Consider the following 13969-nt stretch of genomic DNA (forward strand, 5'->3'; position numbering starts at 1 on the left):
GATTGAAACTTTTAACTGCTTAGGGTTATATTATGTTCAGATCTCGCGCCCTGACCAAGATGGCGCTGATCAGCAGCCTTGAGGTAACTTCCGGCTTCTTAAAGGCTCTGGTTTGTGTGGCGGTGTTGAAGCGGAAGTGACGTTCCCAGTTTGGCCGCTGTTAGCTTGTTGGGATGTGGTTCTGAATGTAAAATGGTTCTGGGCTCGGTTCTGCTTTAACATGCCTCTGGTTTCACAGGAAGCGGAGCAACAGACTCTGACGGAGGTGAGAGAAACTTCATTGAACAAACCGAACCGGGTCCAAGTTCAGGGTCGTTGCTAACAGAACCTCCTCCTCCGGCCAGTGTCGGTACCGGTACCCCACAGAGACTCTGAAGGACCTGCGGTTTGTCCGGGCTCGGTTCCGAGACCTGCGGCTGTTTGTGGACTTTTACTGTGAGTAAATAAACTAAAGTTAATTCAGTTTAATGGGGGCAACAATCAGCGTACAGCAGGGGGCGCAGGAGAGCAGACTCGCTGCGCTTAATTCACGAGCTTTCAGACAAGATCCGAGACTCTAAACCGTTTCTGTCCGGTTCCGGATCAGAACCTCAGTACCCGTAGAGGGGCTGAAGGATGAAAAACCGGAAATCGGGTCCGGTGCGGATCTAGAGGTTCTTGACCCTGTTGGGCCAGACCTTCCTGTGAATGAGACCAGATTGTCTCTCCTGAAACTTCAAACCAAACGAGGTTCGGAGCGGTTCTGGACAGGACTGGCTGGAGCCCAGACCAGAACCTGTTACACTCAGAGCTCCAGATTAAGGTGATGGTGCAGAGGAACCCAATCAGGATGTGATTACTTTCAGGGAGGATTTTCCAGGGACCAGGAACCACAGACCAGGGACTAGAGACTAGAGACCAGGGACCAGGAACCACAGACCAGGGACTAGAGACCAGTGTTATGTTTGGTAGGTAGGACGAGGTAGAATCTCAGTAGACAAATAACTCTTAACAGCTTTTATTCACAACTTGCTCAGCAGTACAATAACATAAGCTTTTCCGCCATCTTAGCTCTTCTTCTACCCTTTTTCTCTCTCTGCTCTCGATCCTATTCTGGAACGCCACCTAGTGGTAGACACAACATTCCCCCCTTACTTGAAAAGATTGCATGTACCCATTTAACATATGACTGAACATCAACTTCATTTAACAGTTTGTACAACACAAAGATAACCTTAGTTGCAATCAAAGTAGGTGGTCAATTAAGTACACAAAACCAAACAAATATATTCAGCAACCCTGTACTTTTAAACTCTAAAACTTGAAGTTACTATGGAACAGAATTACCAAATGTAACTATTGTACAATTAAAACTCAGGCATTTGTAGCCAGTTTGTTTGTAATGAAAATTAGTTCACCTGAACCCTAAACATGTAACACAAGCATTTATGTATTTACATATTAATATTTTCTTTTAACCTGGTTGAAAGTCCTTGTACCACACAGATCAAGCAGCAGTTCTGGCCCTTTTATTTCGAACCACAGGGTCACGCTTTTCTGGTTTTATCGTTTTACATGGAATACCTGCAGAGTAATGTGAAAGTCTGGCAGCATTCCACCTTTTATTGTCACTGAGTACATAAGTACTTCCTCCAATCTGCTTTTCAACAGACAGCGGTGGAGTAAATCTTGATGAGCCTTTACGAACACGGTCAGGTCTTTTCACCCTCACCAAGTCTCCTGGTTTGAATGTTGGTGTCTTTGCTCCACGGCGTTTGTCAGTATACTGTTTAGACTTCTTTTGTTTCTGTTTAACTGTTTCTTGGGCTGTAGTGCATTTTCTGCTTTTCTCTGGATTTGGAAAGATGTTCACTTTTGTTTTCATCCTCCTGTTGTGCAGTAGTTCTGATGGAGATACTCCAGTTGTGATATGTGGTGTTGCTCTGTAGTTTTGTAGGAAATCAGTCACTGTAGTTTTCCAGTCTTTCTGCATGTGTTCAGCAGTTAGGATTGTCTCCTTAAGAACTCTATTCCATCTTTCGATAGCACCATTACTCTGTGGATGGTACACACTTGTACGCAGATGAGATATTCCCCTTTCTCTGAGAAACTCTGCAAAAGAGGTGGAAAGAAACTGCGGCCCATTATCAGTGACTATGTAGTCAGGGTTCCCCTCTCTGCTGAAAATAGAGCGCATAAATGTAACAACAACATCAGCAGTTACAGAGTGAGAAAACGCCACCTCTGGCCATTTGCTGTAATAGTCCACTAATGTTATAGCGAACCTACATGAAGAAGCAGCAGTTTCAAAGGGACCCACAATGTCCAGAGCCACTTTCTCCCATGGCCTGTTCGGCAGTGCAATGGGTTGGAGAGGAGCAGGAGCAGTTTGAGCAGATTTGTCATTCATTTGGCAGGTAGTACATGAAGAAATAACAGACTGAACCATTTTGTCCATCTGAGGCCACCAGTAAAGATCACGTAGTCTCTGTTTTGTGCGAACAACATCTTGATGTGTTTCATGTGCCAGATGAATGACAGTAGCACGTAAAGCAACAGGAACATTGTATCAATGTTCACCACTCGTGATCAGATCCTGAGATGCAGAAAGTTCATTCCTGATGTGGAAGTATGGCATTAAGACCGGGTCCACAGCCTTCTTGCATTTGGCCAGCCCTTCTCTATCTGTCCACGGAGGAGTGTGAGTTCATGGCACTGAGAGGAAGCAGAAATTAACTCATCAACAGACAGAGCTGACACAATGGATGCAACCATGTCAGGTTCATCTACAGGAGTAGAGTCCATAGGGAGTGGCAACCGTGACAAACAGTCTGCAGCCTGGTTTTGTGATCCAGGCCTGTATTTCAAATCATAGGTGAAGCACAGTAAACGTGCAGACCAGCGTGCAACTCTCATTCCAGCACGCCCAATGCCTTTGGTAGCGAGTAGTGTTGTCAGTGCCTGATGATCAGTTTCTTAGTGTGAAATGTCGGCCCCAAAGTAAGACCTTCATTTTTCCACAGCCCACCCACAAGCAAGAGCCTCCTATTCCACTGTAGAGTACTTTCGTTCAGTAGGGCTCAGAGTTCGAGACGCAAATGCCACAGTGCGTTCAGTATTATCTGGGTGTATTTGGGTCAACACACCACCCAGTCCGTAGTCTGACGCGTCTGTGGTGACAATGGTTGGTAGAGATGGGTCAAAAAGAGCAAGAACAGGACTGTTCAGTAAAAGCTCTTTTAGTTCCTTAAAGCTTTGATCAGCTCCTTCAGTCCATATGAAACCAGAGTCAACAGTTTCTCTCAGTACAGCCCGCATTGGTTCCACTACTGTGGCAAAATTGGGAAGGAATTTACTGTACCAGAAAATTAAACCCAGGAAGGAGCGCAGAGATGGTAGATCATGTGGTGGTGGGGCATCACGGACAGCTGCACTATGGTCCGGATCAGGAAGAATGCCGTCTTTGGAAATGATGTGGCCAAGAAATTTGAGGCTGGACTGTTTAAATGTGCATTTTTGCATGTTCAGTGTCAGACCTACATCTGTGAGACGCTGGAGCACAGCACGCAGGCGTCTGTCATGTTCCTCTAGAGAAGATCCTGCAACAATTACATCATCCAAGTAATTGTGCACACCAGGTAGCCCTTTAAGCACAGTTTACATCATTTTTTGGAATGCAGAGGGAGCAGAGGCCAACCCGTAGGGAACACGGCAGTAGCGGAAAAGTCCTTTGTGTGTAATGAAAGCCGTGAGTAGAAGATGGTGGTATGCAGATGCCAGATCTATGGTAGAGAAAACATTGGCACCCCTGAGCTCACTTAATAGTTCATCCATGTGAGGCAAAGGGTAACTGTCAGCAACAATCGCTTTATTCGGTTTTCTTAAGTCAACACATAATCTTGGTCTGCCTCCTTTTCTTGTTGTAACCACAATAGGAGAAATCCAGGGAGAAGCATCAATGCGTTCGATAATGCCCTCCTTCAGAAGCAGATCCAGCTCCTCTGACACAGCTTCTCGTACTGCAAATGGAAGACGTCGGAGTTTTTGCTGAACTGGAACTGCATCCTCACGTACTTTAACTTTGTGCACAAACCCAGCAACGCAGCCAATAGAAGCAGAGTCTGTTTGTAACACAGGTGCGGCAGAAGAAACTTGTTCAGGAGGTGGAACATGGAATGAATTGTGGTTAATTGTCCATTTCAGTGCTTTTATTAGGTCCATTCCGAGTAATGCAGATCCTCCTTGAACCACATACAAAGAAGCAGGAGCAGTGTTGTTGTCAAGGGTAACTGTGGCTTCCAAACATCCTATTACAGGGATGTCCTCTTTCAAATAAGTGACTAATTTCACATGAGGTGCAGTTAGACGACTCTCAGGAAAATGTCTGTTGTACAGAGTCTCTGGTATGATAGAAACAGATGATCCTGTATCAATCAGTAATTCACAGTCAGTAGACTCCCCTGACATAGCTTTAATGTTCACTTTGCAAATCAATCTATCAGTAGTGTTAACTTCTTTTGAGGTCAACATGAGCACAGCCACTTCAGGCATTACTTCTCTAACTTGTTTAGCTGAGAGGCTAACTTTAGAAAAGTGTCCAGTTTTACCACAGCTGTTGCATTTTGCTGCGGCCGCAGGGCAGTCTCGTGCATTCGCCAGGTGATTTGTCGATCCACATCGATAACAGGCTCGCGCTGTCTGCTGTACTGTGCGCGTGTGGCTATTTTTAGAAACGGCTTGCCGGTTTCTAGTCTTCCGTTGAGTAGATCCGCGCTGGGTAACCATATGAACAGGAGTAGCTTCACTGAGGAGTTTGGATGCATGAAGAGCATGTTCCACTTGACACGCCAGTGTGACAGCGGTGTCCAACGTAAGCGAACATTCTAATAAAAGTCTGTTTCTCACCTCCGGTGAATAATCTTTCTCAATAAGCTGATCCGTAGCATCTCATCCTCCATGGTTCCATAAGCACAGGTGATAACCAACTCACGTAAAGCAGCCATGTACTGAGGCACAGTTTCATCCGCCATCTGCGTTCTCTGTCGGAATTGGTGTCTTGCCACAACAACGTTTACTTTTGGAGCAAACTGTAGTTCCAACGCCGTCATTGCCTCCTCATATGTATTGCCGACGTTAGGTAAGGTGTAAAATAAACGTTGTCCTTCGAAGCCAAGAGCATGAATTAGTAGAGCACGGCGTCTAGCATCAGACCAGGAATTTCCAGTAGCATGAATAGCCGTTAAGTAGTTCTCGAACATCTTCCGCCACGTAGAAAACGGAACCGTAGGTTCTCCACTGCAGGGCAGGAACGGTGCAGGCATGGGTAGAGACGTCATCGTCGCCAATTGTTATGTTTGGTAGGTAGGACGAGGTAGAATCTCAGTAGAGAAATAACTCTTAACAGCTTTTATTCACAACTTGCTCAGCAGTACAATAACATAAGCTTTTCCGCCTCTTAGCTCTTCTTCTACCCTTTTTATCTCTCTGCTCTCAATCCTATTCTGGAACGCCACCTAGTGGTAGACACAATAACCAGGAACCACAGACCAGAGACCAGGAACCACAGACCAGGGACTAGGGACCAGGAACCACAGACCAGGGACTAGAGACCAGGAACCACAGACCAGGGACTAGGGACCAGGAACCACAGAACAGGGACTAGAGACCAGGAACCACAGACCAGAGACCAGGAACCACAGACCAGGGACCAGGAACCACAGACCAGGGACTAGGGACCAGGAACCATAGACCAGGACTAGAGACCAGGAACCACAGACCAGAGACCAGGAACCACAGACCAGGAACCAAAGACCAGGGACTAGAGACCAGGAACCAGAGACCAGGAACCAAAGACCAGGGACTAGAGACCAGGAACCACAGACCAGAGACCAGGAACCAGAGACCAGGAACCACAGACCAGGGACTAGAGACCAGGGACCAGAGACCAGGAACCACAGACCAGGACCAGGAACCAGAGACTAGGGACTAGAGACCAGGAACCACAACCAGGGACCAGAGACTAGGAACCACAGACCAGAGACAAGAGACCAGAAACCACAGACCAGGGACCAGAGACTAGGGACCAGAGACCAGGGACTAGAGACCAGGAACCACAAACCAGGGACCAGAGACTAGGAACCACAGACCAGGGACCAGAAACTAGGGACCAGAAACCAGGGACCAGAGACCAGGAACCAGAGACCCGTGACTAGAGACCAGGAACCAGAGACCAGGGACCAGAGACCAGGGACTAGAGACCAGGAACCAGAGACCAGGAACCAGAGACTAGGAACCACAGACCAGAGACCAGGACTAGACCAGGGACCAGAGACCAGGGACCGAAAACCAGAGACCAGAGACGAGGGACCACAGACCAGGGACTAGAGACCAGGAACCAGAGACCAGGGACTAGAGACCAGGAACCACAGACCAGGGACTAGAGACCAGGAACCACAGACCAGGGACTAGAGACCAGGAACCAGAGACCAGGGACTAGAGACCAGGGACCAGAGACCAGGAACCAGAGACCAGGGACCGGAGACTAGGAACCACAGACCAGAGACCAGGGACTAGAGACCAGGGACCAGGGACTAGAGACCAGGAACCACAGACCAGGGACCAGAGACTAGGAACCACGGACCAGAGACCAGGGACTAGAGACCAGGGACCACAGACCAGGGACTAGGGACCAGGAACCACAGACCAGGGACTAGAGACCAGGAACCACAGACCAGAGACCAGGGACCAGGAACCACAGACCAGGGACTAGGGACCAGGAACCACAGAACAGGGACTAGAGACCAGGAACCACAGACCAGAGACCAGGAACCACAGACCAGGGACTAGGGACCAGGAACCACAGACCAGGGACTAGGGACCAGGAACCACAGACCAGGGACCAGGAACCACAGACCAGGGACTAGGGACCAGGAACCACAGACCAGGGACTAGAGACCAGGAACCACAGACCAGAGACCAGGAACCACAGACCAGGAACCAAAGACCAGGGACTAGAGACCAGGAACCACAGACCAGGGACTAGAGACCAGGAACCACAGACCAGAGACCAGGAACCACAGACCAGGGACTAGAGACCAGGAACCACAGACCAGAGACCAGGAACCAGAGACTAGGGACTAGAGACCAGGAACCACAAACCAGGGACCAGAGACTAGGAACCACAGACCAGAGACAAGAGACCAGAAACCACAGACCAGGGACCAGAGACCAGGGACTAGAGACCAGGAACCACAAACCAGGGACCAGAGACTAGGAACCACAGACCAGGGACCAGAGACTAGGGACCAGAACCAGGGACTAGAGACCAGGAACCAGAGACCCGTGACTAGAGACCAGGAACCAGAGACCAGGGACTAGAGACCAGGAACCAGAGACCAGGAACCAGAGACTAGGAACCAGAGACCAGGGACTAGAGACCAGGGACCAGAGACCAGGACCGAAAACCAGAGACCAGAGACGAGGAACCAGAGACTAGGGACCACAGACCAGGGACTAGAGACCAGGAACCAGAGACCAGGGACTAGAGACCAGGAACCAGAGACCAGGAACCACAGACCAGGGACTAGAGACCAGGAACCACAGACCAGGGACTAGAGACCAGGAACCAGAGACCAGGGACTAGAGACCAGGGACCGGAGACTAGGAACCACAGACCAGAGACCAGGGACTAGAGACCAGGAACCACAGACCAGGGACCAGAGACTAGGAACCACGGACCAGAGACCAGGGACTAGAGACTAGGAACCAGAGACCAGGAACTAGAGACCAGGGACTAGAGACCAGGGACCAGAGACCAGGGACTATAGACCAGGAACCACAGACCAGGGACTAGAGACCAGGGACTAGAGACCAGGGACTAGAGACCAGGAACCAGAGACCAGGGACTAGAGACCAGGAACCAGAGACCAGGAACCAGAGACCAGGGACTAGAGACCAGGGACCAGAGACCAGGGACTAGAGACCAGGAACCAGAGACCAGGGACCGGAGACTAGGAACCACAGACCAGGGACTAGAGACCAGGGACCACAGACCAGGGACTAGGGACCAGGAACCACAGACCAGGGACTAGAGACCAGGAACCACAGACCAGGGACTAGGGACCAGGAACCACAGACCAGGGACTAGAGACCAGGAACCACAGACCAGAGACCAGGAACCACAGACCAGGAACCAAAGACCAGGGACTAGAGACCAGGAACCACAGACCAGGGACTAGAGACCAGGAACCACAGACCAGGAACCAGAGACCAGGAACCACAGACCAGGGACTAGAGACCAGGAACCACAGACCAGAGACCAGGAACCAGAGACCAGGAACCACAGACCAGGAACCACAGACCAGAGACCAGGAACCACAGACCAGGGACCAGGAACCAGAGACTAGGGACTAGAGACCAGGAACCACAACCAGGGACCAGAGACTAGGAACCACAGACCAGAGACAAGAGACCAGAAACCACAGACCAGGGACCAGAGACTAGGGACCAGAGACCAGAGACTAGAGACCAGGAACCACAAACCAGGGACCAGAGACTAGGAACCACAGACCAGGGACCAGAAACTAGGGACCAGAAACCAGGGACTAGAGACCAGGAACCAGAGACCCGTGACTAGAGACCAGGAACCAGAGACCAGGGACTAGAGACCAGGAACCAGAGACCAGGAACCAGAGACTAGGAACCACAGACCAGGGACTAGAGACCAGGGACCAGAGACCAGGGACCGAAAACCAGAGACCAGAGACGAGGAACCACAGACCAGGGACTAGAGACCAGGAACCAGAGACCAGGGACTAGAGACCAGGAACCAGAGACCAGGAACCACAGACCAGGACCAGAGACTAGGAACCAGAGACCAGGACTAGAGACCAGGAACCAGAGACCAGGAACCACAGACCAGGGACTAGAGACCAGGAACCACAGACCAGGGACTAGAGACCAGGAACCAGAGACCAGGGACCGGAGACTAGGAACCACAGACCAGAGACCAGGGACTAGAGACCAGGGACCAGGGACTAGAGACCAGGAACCACAGACCAGGGACCAGAGACTAGGAACCACGGACCAGAGACCAGGGACTAGAGACCAGGGACCACAACCAGGGACTAGGACCAGGAACCACAAACCAGGGACTAGAGACCAGGAACCACAGACCAGAGACCAGGGACCAGAACCACAGACCAGGGACCAGGGACCAGGAACCACAGACCAGGGACTAGGGACCAGGAACCACAGACCAGGGACCAGGAACCACAGACTAGGACCAGGAACCACAGACCAGGACTAGAGACCAGGAACCACAGACCAGAGACCAGGAACCACAGACCAGGACCAAAGACCAGGGACTAGAGACCAGGAACCACAGACCAGGGACTAGAGACCAGGAACCAGAGACCAGGAACCACAGACCAGGGACTAGAGACCAGGAACCACAGACCAGAGACCAGGAACCACAGACCAGGAACCAGAGACTAGGGACTAGAGACCAGGAACCACAAACCAGGGACCAGAGACTAGGAACCACAGACCAGGGACCAGAGACTAGGGACCAGAGACCAGGGACTAGAGACCAGGAACCAGAGACCAGGGACTAGAGACCAGGGACTAGAGACCAGGAACCAGAGACCAGGAACCAGAGACTAGGAACCACAGACCAGAGACCAGGGACTAGAGACCAGGGACCAGAGACCAGGGACCGAAAACCAGAGACCAGAGACGAGGAACCAGAGACTAGGGACCACAGACCAGGGACTAGAGACCAGGAACCAGAGACCAGGGACTAGAGACCAGGAACCAGAGACCAGGAACCACAGACCAGGGACTAGAGACCAGGAACCACAGACCAGGGACTAGAGACCAGGAACCAGAGACCAGGGACTAGAGACCAGGAACCAGGGACCGGAGACTAGGAACCACAGACCAGAGACCAGGGACCAGGGACTAGAGACCAGGAACCACAGACCAGGGACCAGAGACTAGGAACCACGGACCAGAGACCAGGGACTAGAGACCAGGAACTAGAGACCAGGGACTAGAGACCAGGAACCAGAGACCAGGGACTAGAGACCAGGAACCACAGACCAGGGACTAGAGACCAGGGACTAGAGACCAGGGACTAGAGACCAGGGACCAGAGACCAGGGACCAGAGACCAGGGACCAGACCAGGGACCAGAGACCAGGGACCATTTGTGGTACTCTGGGTGGATCAGCTCGATGCGGCCCGGTTCCGACGGTTCGGATCAGAACCAATGTTCTTGTGTTATGCAGGTTTTCCAAACAAGGACGAGGAAGCTGCTGCACCTGTCAGGAACGCTCCTGTCTTCTACCAAGGTCAGGCTGTCGGACATCTTGGCTCTGCGGCTTCCGGTCCAGACCTGTTGCTCAGCCCGGTTCTGGTGTCTCCACAGGAAGTGTCTACAACATCCCAGTGTGCATCTGGCTGCACGAGACCCACCCGCTGTCACGCCCTCGCTGTGTCGTCTGCCCCTCCGTCGCAATGGTGATCAACCCGTCCTGTCCTCACGTAGATTCCTTCGGGACCGTCAGTGTGGATGGACTGCGGAATTGGACTCCTGTAAGCCCACAGTCTGACCCCTGACCCCTGACCCGTGAGGCTAAGGGCTCAGCGATGTCACTTCCTCCCAGGGTGTGTCCAATCTGACGCTGCTGCTGTCAGAGATGAGGCTGGCCTTCCAGAAGGACACGCCTCTTTACGCCAGGACTGTGGATCAAGCTCCGCCCCCTGCAGGAGTCAGGTGAGTACCTTACAGGCCAGGGTGCAGGTAGAACCTAGCCGGTTTTGATCGGGTTTTATCAAGTGGTGTAAAGGTATCGTTACCAGGTCCAGGTTCTGATAGTGGTTCTTACTAGCCTGTTCCCTTTAGATGTGGTTCTTGAGGTTCTGGTGGAAGTTCTGGTGGTTCTTGTCATCTTAATGCTCTTATTCAGGATTCTGAGTCTGAGGTCAGAGGTCTTGGTTGGGGACAGTCCTGGTGATGCATCCCCATGGTGACGGCACAGGTTCTGATCTGGGTTTGTCTCCTCTTGCTGTAGCTCCTCCTCTTCCTCCGAGAGCCCCGCCCAGGGCCCGCTCAGGGCCCCACCCAGAGCCCCGCTCAGGGCCCCGCCCAGAGCCCCGCTCAGGGCCCCGCCCAGGGCCCCGCTCAGGGCCCCGCCCACCTGTCTGAAGGTAAGCCACTCCTCTTGGGACGGTGTTGCCCACCCTAGCCCTAACCCAGCAGGAGGTCTACCCCATAGGGGCGCCACCTGCAGTGTGCAAACATAGAATGGGTGTGATTGCTTTCAGAGGTCTTTCGAGTTACCATGGTGACGTAATTGGCCAATAGCGGTTTGTCATGTGACAGAAACTGGTATTTCTCTCACATGAGTGCTGCAACAGAAGCCCCTCCCCTTCTGTTGCAGCCAGCCAATGGGAGCAGGACAGCGTCAGGACATCTTACACTGAGGAGCTGAAAGGGATCGACTTCGGGGCTCCACCCTCCTCTGGCGGCGCCAACACCCTCCTGAGCCCCTCCCCTCCAGGTGAGATGGGAGTTATAAACCCCACCCCTTAAAGAAACGGCGTCCCTTTTAAGTAGCGTTGGTTCTGTTCAGGACGGGCTGCAGCTAAGATTCTGAACTCATACCTCAGGTTCTGTAGCGGATCCGGTCCGCCCTGCAGGTGCGCCCCCACAGTGCCCCTCAGCAGAATGATGGGAGCTTTGAGGCTGGATGGAGGCAGGCGGTCAGAACAGAACCAACGTGGTTCTGGAGATCAGAGTCCAGCAGCCGAAGTCGACCTGAGGAAGGTGAGGCCGGGTTTTACCTCAGCAGTGGTTCCTTGGGGACTCGGCTTGGGGCGGGGGCCTTTCTGGGGTGTGGCGATTGATCGCCCCTCCATGGGCCTGCTGTTGACAACTTTGCAACTTTGGTACTAAATTTAGTACAGAAACAAATCAGTAATGGCTAAAATCAGTCAGGCTTTATAATATTGGTGATTTGCCAGAAAATTGAAATCACTGCACCACTACTTTAGTTCAATGACAGCATCAGTCTGTAAGCAACTGAGTTATGACCATTAATACAAACAGAGTCTACCTCAGGGGACCGGCGTCCATGTTTTAGTCTCTCCCTGGTTTAACGTACCTGGATCCAGTGATGGCTCGTCATCGTTAGGCCTCCAGCGATGAAGAAGTTGTTGGTACCAGAGAGAGAATAAACCTGCAGGATGCCGCCTTCCAAGACTCATTAACCCTAACATGGCTGCTCTAACACCATGTTCCAAATTATTATGCAAATTGGATTCAAGTGTCATAAAGATTTCATTTTTATATGTAAAAAAGTATATCCAAGGATGTTTTTGTGTCTCAGGGCTCTTGAATCACTATAATTAATTTCACAGATCTGGGTTTATTAGTTTGTGAGGTGAGATCAATTAAAGGAAATCTACTTAAAACTCTGCTGGTGTCCGTTATGACGCTTTTATTGGCAGCCTAGAGCCCCGCCCCTTTTGATTGATGCTGCATTCCACCAATAATGTTATGACAAGGCTTTTTCCAAGCCAATAATATGCAGAGAGCGACTTGAGGCTCGTTTTCACATGCTCTATTCTTACTGGAATGTTTCTGACTGGTCAGTCGGAACCCGGTCATTAAATCTACCTTTATCTATTGCATCTATTGCTCGCTAAGTACACCAGTTATGTATTTCCTTACCAATCTCAGGCTCAAACATCCAGACAGAGGGGCTCCGTCCCTCTGATGGCCAAGCGGGTCTTGCTGGGCGATGATGAGATTCTGCTGTTTCTACAGAAGATTCCTCCAGAGGAACTGCTGCCATCGAAAGGAAACTTGATACATTTAAAAAAAAACGCTTTGCAGCTGTTTGCGACTGTTTTACTGTGGACTTCGTGTTCATCGTCGGACCTGACTCCATTCAAGTGACTGAACATTTTGGTTTAGCTGTTGACTTTGTTGTTGGCGCTTTTGAAAGCTTGTTATGACTAGCGCTAGCCAGTGCTAACTGAGCTAGCAGTTAGGGTTGGAGCACACTCAGTTCAATGTGTTAGCTGCTTGACAGCGCTCAAAGTAGACAAGCCGCCATGTTGGCTGTGATCTGCTGACCACAGGTGGGTTCTGGTTCTGATCATCAGGTCCCAGGTTAGGATTGCCCTCTAGGTGGAGGGAGTTTCTGGAAGTATTACACAACCCCTACCTGGGTGGTTCTGACCCAGAACTGGGTCACCTGGTGGGAACCTGGACAGTCCTGCCTCTGGGTCCGTCCAGGTGTTCATCTGGACGGACCCAGCTCATCTCAGCTGATGTGTCTCCCAGGTGTCGGCTCACCTGTCTCCAGACCGGGCCGCCGTCTTCATGGCTCTGATCACCATGACTGGGCGGAGCTTCAGCACTGATGATGTCATAGAGGCAGTTCAGCATAATCCAGATCTCCCTTCAGCGTTGAAGTTCCTGACACACACCTGTCCAATCTGTCGTGACCAGGTGACCTTCAGCAAGGTGACTGTCTCAGCCAGCCAATCAAAGGACAGACACCGCTCTGCTTCCTGTTAGCTCTTCATCTCTGCTTGTTTTCTGCAGATCATCTCCATGACCCATTGCTCCTGCTTCTTGTGTCAGAGCTGCTTCACTTCCTGTTTCTCCGTTGCCATCAAGGAGCGCGCCGTTCACCAGCTCACCTGTCCGCAGTGCGGCCAACCAGAGATCAGGAGCCAGGGGGCGCTAGAGGAGTCCATGGACTACTTTAATCTCCTGGACACTCAGGTGAGTCAGTCAGGTGAGTTAGTCAGGTGAGAGAGAGCTGCTGGGAGTCCTGACCAGTGTTGTATAAAGTCTCAGAGTCCAGTAAAAGTACAGGAACCTCTGCAAAATGTGACTTTGGTAAAAAAGTCCAAGTCACTGAAATGTTACTTGAGTTAAAGTCTTTAAGTTTCTTAAATGTCTTGTACTTAAG

At 51.2% G+C, this 13969-nt stretch overlaps 1 long non-coding RNA gene across 2 annotated transcripts; it reads left to right on the forward strand.

Moving 5' to 3' along the window:
* The first annotated feature begins 150 nt into the window (after positions 1-150).
* Positions 151-10295, forward strand: LOC129351638 (uncharacterized). 2 transcript variants are annotated; one of them, XR_008604756.1, is made up of 3 exons: positions 151-265; positions 345-435; positions 10268-10295. It is a non-coding gene; the product is annotated as an uncharacterized LOC129351638 (long non-coding RNA). The 2 variants fall into 2 exon arrangements; XR_008604755.1 differs by lacking the exon at positions 10268-10295 and adding an exon at positions 846-930.
* The last annotated feature ends 3674 nt before the right edge of the window (positions 10296-13969 follow it).

This window comes from Poeciliopsis prolifica, unplaced genomic scaffold (assembly GCF_027474105.1).
Source record: "Poeciliopsis prolifica strain line A6 unplaced genomic scaffold, Auburn_PproV2 SCAFFOLD069, whole genome shotgun sequence".
Classification (NCBI taxonomy): domain Eukaryota; kingdom Metazoa; phylum Chordata; class Actinopteri; order Cyprinodontiformes; family Poeciliidae; genus Poeciliopsis; species Poeciliopsis prolifica.